We start from the raw sequence: 7479 nt of genomic DNA, 5'->3' as shown, positions 1-7479 counted from the left end.
GGAGATGTCATGCATTGTCTCTTTTTCTGAGGTAAATAAATAACACCAGAGCTTCCCGAAGTCTGAAATGGATCAGCGGTGCGGAATCGCAGCAGAACGAACAGCTGCACAACTCTACGCAGTGGCAGAATCGAACATCTAGTGTTTATTTGAACAAAACCGCATCAAGTGCTGAGTTACATAGTTGAGGTCCGAGCCATCAAGACAGTCATGACACAGTTTGTAATATCAGCCGGAGCATAAAATTATGAAGAATCGTTTTGCTGCCGCACTGGTGTGTAATTTTCTAATTGAATAATAAAGTGTATGTATCAGCTGCCAATGAGTGCATTTTGTTCCGGATCAAAACATCATGAGCAAACGGTGTCACTGTAACCATCCAGTGTCATGTAACACAGTGTGTGTGTGTGTGTGTGTGTGTGTGTGTGTATATCATAAATCCCACTCTGTCTGTGTTGAGTGACACATATTTGAGAGTAAAAGTCTAATGTGCTGAGCTTAAGTGTCATCATCGTTCACCTCAGAGCTCAGCATCGAACTCGTAAATTTCACTCAAAATAAACTTTTCAGAGACATTTGACAACATCCCACTTTTTTCCTTACACCAGTATTCCCTATACTTACAAACTTGCTAGACTTCAACATTCCCTATCCTTCGGTATTCCGTATAGTTCAGTGTTCTCTACACTACAGTCACTTACACTATATTATCTATACTGTACTAAATTGTTTCATGCACCTCAGTATTCCCTAAACTCCAGAGTCTTGTACAATTCAGTATTCCACACAGTTTAGTATTTCCTATACTTCAAATTCTCTACAGTTCCATATTCTCTAAATTTCAGCATTCCAGATATTTCAGTATTGTGTCACTTCAGCGTTCCCTAGACTTTAGATGTCACTGTTCCTTTAGAACATCAGTATTCCAAAACTGCAGCATTCCTCACAGTTCAGTGTTCCTTACACACGAATATTCTGTACGCTTCAGAATTCTTTTCCCTTCAGAATTCAACATGTTAGTATTCCATAAACTTAAGCATTCCATGCAGTTCAGCATTCCCTTAAGAATTCCATACACATTCAGTATTATAGACGGTGTTCCTTTTGTCTATGAGGTCAACTTGAAACAGAAATATAAACTCGTTTAGCTTCTGTGATGTGAGTAAGCAGCAGGATAAAACGTTTCCCCCTAAAGAAGAGTTTCATGTATATAATGTATAACCTTATCACCAGAGCTTGTAGCATGTAGTGACAGAATAATGCTAACACTAACATTGTGGAAATCTGCCTCCGTATGAGTCGAGGCAGTGTATTTAGAGTCGATGTGGAGTGATCTGTTTCTGACAGTAGCAAGGATGTAATGTCAGCAGGATTCAGGATGTAATGTCCAGTGTTAAAGAGTCACAGTTGTTTATTTGTCTCTTTGTCAGCTAGTGTGTTAAAGTAGCGAAGTTGTGCTGATGCCAAAAGCCACACACACACACACACACACACACACACACACACACACACACACACACACACACACACACACTGAGACAAGTACAACACATACAAGTGATCTGCTGAAGGACGCTCAGACTTATCACCCTCTCAGAGGTCCTCTGGAGAGTGGCACGTGAAATCTCTGCAGCAGAAACGCTGCGTATCAACATTGCGTACACATGACCTCATATCGCAGCCTGGAGCCGAGTCTGGCTCGGACCTCACTCACCCCTGATGGGACTTTTCCTTTCAGGTTCACAGTAATAAATAAGAGTCCTGACAAGGAGAGAAATCTGATTATTGCTGCCGTTCCCGCTTATTATTGCTTTGCATTTTTGCAGCGTGAGAAGACGTGACTTTTTAAAAGAAGCAGCTTGTGTATCTTGACAGAGTTATCAGGATTCGTGCGCTGAGGGTATTTCAGACGAGGAGGATGTGCTCTGATATTTCTGGCCTCGTCTCTTCCTGGTTGTGTTGCAGATGGATGAGTCTCAGCTGAATCTGAGAGAGACCAGAGTCACAACAAGAAGAACGTTATGTGACTATTGACCTTATGTGACCTCACTCTGTTCCTTTAAATGTTCATCTGGAGAACAAAGTCCTCCATCAATTCTTACACATATGTAAATACACTCATCTGTCAATCAAACTCAGAGGGAGGGTTCAGCTACCTATGGGTTGCACATGCCATGTAATGTACATGAAACTTTGTACAAGAAGACATCTAAACTTTAGTTTTTCTACTGTTTATTAAGAAAAAAACAACTATATATATATATATATATATATATATATATATATATATATATATATATATATATATGTTTGTGTGTGTGTGTGTGTGTGTGTGGATTTAGCTTTTCATCTCATATACGACCTCATGGAGGAGTTTGGAAGGAAATAACAGACTGTTGTTGACTGGTGTACATTACTAGCACAGTTAGCATAATTCATGTACCTTCATTGTTAAACTTTATGGTCATGAAGTTCTGAAAGTCTAAAAGTGTGTTATTTTGCTTTGTCCGTAATTTATAATCAGCACGGCCGTAAAACTGACTTCACCGCTCCAGAAGGCATCATTTTGACCTTTTCTCTGACCGTCTTGCTGAAGTCCTCCTGTCTCTTGCCCTGATTTGTGGAGGACAACGAGTGAATCTGACAGCAGCGAGGTCTCGGTGGAGATCTGCATCACCTGCCTCAGCACAATACTGATCAGTGTGAGAAGGTCGATCAATGTCCTGCTCCTGTTTCCCCTCAGCGCTGGATTACCGCGGCGTGACAGCAGCCTGCCACGTCCACGTCCATCGAATGCAACTCTTTCTTCAGAACCTGATCACACAGTATGGGTTTGGACAACCGGAATTACTGACTGTTCCAGATCAGTTGAAGGTTGGTGATCCTTGTCATGTTCGGGATGCACTTATTTCCAGGGATTTCAGAACAGCGTAACAGATATTGCGTCATCAGGTAGGCGTGGCCTATTTGATCATCTAACCCTAACCTTAACCATAACCGTAGTTTTTGGTTGTTTATTTGTTTTCTAAAATAAATCTATCTGTATGACTGTTTTGTCCGTCGTAGTATGCTGTTTTTTTAAAGAGGGTGTTTTTCCGTAAACACGCCCACTTTACGTCGTGGTAACGAAACCCCTGGAATTTAGTGAATGCCGTCTTGTTCGTTTGATGTTTACAGTCAGAGTCACATTTACATCTGTGCAAACGGTTTATTTATTTTATTTATTAGTTTATTTTTTTAATGTATGTTTGGTAAATGATGATTTGTGTTTAGACTTATTTGGTGTGTTTTTGGTGGTTGTTTGGTCTGTGTTTGGTGTTTGTTTGGTGTTTGTTTGGTGTTTGTTTGGTGTTTGTTTAGTGTTTGTTTGGTCTGTGTTTGGTGTTTCTTTGGTGTTTGTTTAGTGTGTGTTTGGTGTGTGTTTGGTGTGTGTTTGATTTATTGCTTGGTGTTCATTTAGTGTGTGTTTGGTGTTAGTTTGGTGTGTGTTTGATGTATTGTTTGGTGTTTGTTTGGTGTGTGTTTGATGTTTGTTTGGTGTGTGTTTGATGTATTGTTTGATGTATTGTTTGATGTATTGTTTGGTGTTTGTTTGGTGTGTGTTTGGTGTGTGTTTAGTGTTTGTTTGGTGTTTGTTTAGCGTGTGTTTGGTGTTTGTTTGGTGTGTGTTTGCTGTTTGTTTAGCGTGTGTTTGGAGTTTGTTTGGTATGTGTGTTTGGTGTTTGTTTAGCGTGTGTTTGGAGTTTGTTTGGTATGTGTTTGACGTATTGTTTGGTGTTTGTTTGGTGTTTGTTTGGTGTGTGTTTGGTGTTTGTTTGGTGTGTTTGGTGTTTGTTTAGTGTTTGTTTGGTGTGTGTTTGGTGTTTGTTTAGTGTGTGTTTGATGTATTGTTTGGTGTTTGTTTGGTGTGTGTTTGATGTATTGTTTGGTGTTTGTTTGGTGTGTTTGGTGTTTGTTTAGTGTTTGTTTGGTGTTTGTTTAGCGTGTGTTTGGTGTTTGTTTGGTGTGTGTTTGCTGTTTGTTTAGCGTGTGTTTGGAGTTTGTTTGGTATGTGTGTTTGGTGTTTGTTTAGCGTGTGTTTGGAGTTTGTTTGGTATGTGTTTGACGTATTGTTTGGTGTTTGTTTGGTGTTTGTTTGGTGTGTGTTTGGTGTTTGTTTGGTGTGTTTGGTGTTTGTTTAGTGTTTGTTTGGTGTGTGTTTGGTGTTTGTTTAGTGTGTGTTTGATGTATTGTTTGGTGTTTGTTTGGTGTGTGTTTGATGTATTGTTTGGTGTTTGTTTGGTGTGTTTGGTGTTTGTTTAGTGTTTGTTTGGTGTGTGTTTGGTGTTTGTTTAGTGTGTGTTTGATGTATTGTTTGGAGTTTGTTTGGTATGTGTTTGACGTATTGTTTGGTGTTTGTTTGGTGTTTGTTTGGTGTGTGTTTGGTGTTTGTTTGGTGTGTTTGGTGTTTGTTTAGTGTTTGTTTGGTGTGTGTTTGGTGTTTGTTTAGTGTGTGTTTGATGTATTGTTTGGTGTTTGTTTGGTGTGTGTTTGATGTATTGTTTGGTGTGTGTTTGGTGTTTGTTTGATGTTTGTTTGGTGTGTGTTTGGTGATAGTTTGGTGTGTGTTTGGTGTTTGTTTGATGTGATTCAACAACAGTCCCTCTTTGCAGCTCAGGCTGGTGCCGTGAATCAGACCCTGAGGTGGAGCAGCACCTGTTCCATTCTCCAACGCTGCTCGAGGAACTTTACAAGGTGAGAAGAACGAGAGACACAACAGCTGAAACAGGAGATGAGCGCTCAGCTGCAGTCATTGAGCAGCTGTCAATCAATCACTGTCATTGTGCTGAGCACTGGCAGCGTGTTCTGGATAATGCTGTATATTATTTTTTAATTTAAAAATTAGAATTATATTTATAGAATGGAATAATAGAATAAAAAAAATATTTTTAATTCTCTTAAATGACCTTAGAAAATTTCTTCCCCCCCCACTAAAAAACACCCAAAATATAGAAGGTCTGTCATTTTCTCCCAAAAAAAGCACATAAAAATGCTCATGAGATAATAATGATAAAGAGATCGACCCTGAAGATGGCGAGATAAAAACCTGACCCCTTCGATTAGACCGTATTTATTCTTCAGCCCTTTTGGCCGAACCTTACAGAATGTTAAGGTGATTTCTTGCTGAAGTTATGCGACACGTCTCGCTCGTTATTTACTTATGTTTTTTATGTGACTCATTTTTCTGAGTAATCTCGAGTCCGTCCCGTCTTTTCAGCTCCGAGTCGTATCGTGTCATGGGGAGGAAAAGTCTCCTGGACAAATGACTGAAGTGTTAGTGAGCTTGGATTGCGGAAGAAACGTGTGATGAAAGAAAAGAATGAAAGAAAAATAACGTTCTCGGAATAAAAGTGAAATGCAGTAATGTTGGAGAGTCATGTGCTTGGATTTATAGCTGATGGGGTTGTAGAGATGGGGTGGAAGGGGTTGTAGGGGCAGAGTAGTGGGGGTGGTGGTGGTGGCCTTCTAACAGGTCGTCTTAAAAGGACAGCACACGAAATGAACAGTAATCCTCAGTGCTGAAGAAATTGTCCTTACCACAAATGGGAATTCCATGAGAAAATTCGGAAGCATTTATTATTTATGGTGTCCTGTGTGATGCTCGGGGTGAAGGAGGCGGCGGCAGGAAATGGAGGTATATCACGAAAACATGTGATTCATGTGAACTCTGGCGCGCTCAGTGATGCGGAAAGATACCGATTTCTTTTTTTTTATCCGATGTCTGCGTATGCGTCTGATTTATTGTGAACGTGCAGCGCTTTTTCACAGTAATGGATTCTTCCACGCCGAAGCTCATTAGCAAAACCTGACTAGCATCAGCGCCCGTCTTTGTTCTAAGACTTAGAGCTGTGTCTTTAACTCGGTTCCCATTTCAGAATGCTGCATAATAGTTATTTAGCACTCTATAATTTGTGGGAATATCTCCATGCTTTGGGAAACCTCCAAGTCTCAGAGTCTGGCTGCTTTTGCTGTGATTCGTTCTTCTTCTTCTTCTTCTTCTTCTTCTTCTTCTTCTTCTTCTTCTTCTTCTTATTATTATTTTTTGATCTTGAAAATGTTTAGATTTCATTTCCAGGAGTCCCGAGAGGGATATGGTAATGAGATTTGGTTGGTTTTCTACTTGTTCTTTTTGAGATGTTTTAATGAGGGGAAATCTTCTGGTTTTGGAGTACTAGGTTTAGTTTGGACAAAGTTCTTGTGGTCGGGATTTTCTTTTTCTTTTTAGCATTCCTGTAGTTCAGTTTCTTAGAAATAAAAATGTTTTTTTTTTCCCTTTTTTTCCTGACTAACAAGAATAAAAAAAAAAAAAAAAGTTTTAAAGGTGAGGTCCACTCAAGGTCCATTAGATATTCGTGGTCCAAACAGGCACTCTTGAGGATGTTCTCCTGTGTAAGAACCTGCGTTCTCTCGTAACATTTTAATCTTTAGAGTAATATTTGTCCTGCAGTGTTTTTAGGAAACCTCCCTTCACTCTGTTTTTCATGTCTTCTTGGTGGATGCTTGGTGAAGTTCCTCTGGTGTTTGAAGGGATGTAGGGTTTGTGGACTGAGGACCATCACACTCCATCATTCTTACTTTCGGTGGAGTTTCTCTGCCAGCTCACCCTCTTCACCTCGCAGGAATGTGGCTGTGCTCATTCTCCCTGTAGACACCACACACTTTATTTCATTTAACTTCAGACATTTCTTCTTCTTCTTCTTCTTCTTCTTCTTCTTCTTCTTCTTCTTCTTCTTCTTCTCTTTTTTAAATATCATTTCTAATGAAATTAAAAAAATAGCGATGGAAAAAGCCTGGTCTTATCTGTCATTTGGAGCACTGGCTCATCCATTCTCCTCTCCTGGCTGTGTGCTTTCTAAAGGTACAACAGGACACTTTTCAAGGAAGAACATTTGATAGCCAGACATGTTCCTCTCTGGAACCTATTAAGACAGTATATTAAACACATTCCCTCCCAGCATGATTTGTACTAGCAGCCTTAACCCCTGACTTGCATCAAGGCTTTGGGAAACACAGAGCTCCTGACAGCAGAGTGATGGCTTTAGTTGGGACAGTACATGTTAATGTTATTGTCTTTGGCTCTCTCGCTGTGATACTTGCCCGCTCTGGTTTGAGCTCCATCCATTACGCCATCTCATCAGCCGTTTTACACACAGTTTTACAATTTGCAGTAACCTGATCTGCTGCAAAACTCATAGGAATTGTAACAGGCGAGAACATTTTGCTAAGTTGCCAGTTGTTACCCCACATCTCCTGCTCTTTTTACGCGGCTTTTATCAGCGAAGCTTGTCGTCTCTCGGATCGTTTTGCGAACGTTCCAGTTTTCGAGTCGAGCGAGTTCTTAAGTGTTCCTTTAGTCTGTTCTGCTCTGGTACATTTTTCGTTCCTGAGGTATGACCATGAAAGCTGTAGCTCTCAGTAAATCAGTAAAATCCTACATTT

The sequence above is a fragment of the Tachysurus fulvidraco genome, chromosome 17 (assembly GCF_022655615.1).
Source record: "Tachysurus fulvidraco isolate hzauxx_2018 chromosome 17, HZAU_PFXX_2.0, whole genome shotgun sequence".
In the NCBI taxonomy this organism is placed as follows: Eukaryota; Metazoa; Chordata; class Actinopteri; order Siluriformes; family Bagridae; genus Tachysurus; species Tachysurus fulvidraco.
This window is presented reverse-complemented; position numbering follows the sequence as displayed.